Source organism: Eimeria mitis, genomic scaffold (assembly GCF_000499745.2).
Source record: "Eimeria mitis Houghton genomic scaffold, Emh_scaff978, whole genome shotgun sequence".
In the NCBI taxonomy this organism is placed as follows: Eukaryota; Apicomplexa; class Conoidasida; order Eucoccidiorida; family Eimeriidae; genus Eimeria; species Eimeria mitis.
The window spans coordinates 9946-10232 of record NW_013577194.1 but is presented as its reverse complement, the minus strand read 5'-3'; positions in this window follow the sequence as shown (position 1 = coordinate 10232).

The following is a 287-nucleotide window of genomic DNA, read 5'->3' as shown; positions in this document are numbered from 1 at the left end:
GCGTTAAGGCCCTGCGGTCCGGTCGCAGCCCCTTGCTGCTGCTGCTGCTGCTGCTGCTGCTGCAGCAGCAGCTGCTGCTGCTGCTGCTGTGTGGTGCCGCGATAAGTTTTTTATATTCTTCGTCTACGTGTAAATACTTTGCAGTTTTTTAATTCGGGGGAATTTCTTCTTCCTCCAGAGCCCTTGCAGGTGATTGGGGGGGCTCTGCAGCAGCAGCAACAGCAGCAGCAACCCCAGCAGCAGCAGCAGCAGCAGCAGCAGCTAGTGCACGGAGAAGGCACACAACT